At 33.9% G+C, this 883-nt stretch overlaps 1 protein-coding gene across 1 annotated transcript in view; it reads right to left on the reverse strand.

Moving 5' to 3' along the window:
* Positions 1 to 883, reverse strand: part of LOC106877298 (homeobox protein unc-4 homolog) — a 118,161-nt gene that overhangs the window by 87,354 nt on the left and 29,924 nt on the right. The window lies entirely within an intron of this gene.

The following is an 883-nucleotide window of genomic DNA, read 5'->3' on the forward strand; positions in this document are numbered from 1 at the left end:
ATACATATATATATATATATGGACACACACATACAGAGGATCTTTGTGGTTTTCGTCACTGTTTACAATTTTGTCCCACTTGTTTTCAAATTTGATATATGGATTAAGTTTTGTGTACTAATTATGAAAATAAAATTCATTTTCCATATAAATCCATGATTAAAAAGTTATTAGTCTTTAAAATTTGCAAAATTTGGGTATTTTAGCCAATCAGAAGCGAGTATTTTACATATCACCGTTACGAAAATCTCTGCTTTCATAGTAAATAAAGATGCTGCACATGCGCACGAGAAGGAGACGGAGATACGGGAAAGATAATCTACTATAATAATACTCTTGTGCTTTTCTCCGTCCCAACATACGAATGAGAAATTCAAATAGAAAAGAACGCTAAGAAATTAAATGTCATGGGAAGGGAAACAACCCAATTTAACATAAATAATAACGTCAAATCGAATAAAAGTTCAGCTAGAAGTAAAACAAGGATAACGTTATCTATAGGAATAAGTAATAATAGAGAACTTGGTGGAAATGAATTTAATTCTACAGTCAATTATCAAATTGAAACAAAATCTAAGGGAAATATTAAAGGCTATCTTTGCAATTGTTCTAAACGGGAATTTTGTTATACTCTTTACTCTCTTTTACTCTTTTACTTGTTTCAGTCATTTGACTGTGGCCATGCTGGAGCACCGCCTTTAGTCGAGCAAATCGACTCCAAGACTTATTCTTTGTAAGCCTAGTACTTATTCTATTGGTCTCTTTTGCCGAACTGCTAGATTACCACGACCTAAACACACCGCATCGGTTGTCAAGCGATGTTGGGGGACAAACACAAACACACAAACATACACACACACACACACACACACACACACACACA

The sequence above is a fragment of the Octopus bimaculoides genome, chromosome 9 (assembly GCF_001194135.2).
Source record: "Octopus bimaculoides isolate UCB-OBI-ISO-001 chromosome 9, ASM119413v2, whole genome shotgun sequence".
Taxonomy (NCBI): domain Eukaryota; kingdom Metazoa; phylum Mollusca; class Cephalopoda; order Octopoda; family Octopodidae; genus Octopus; species Octopus bimaculoides.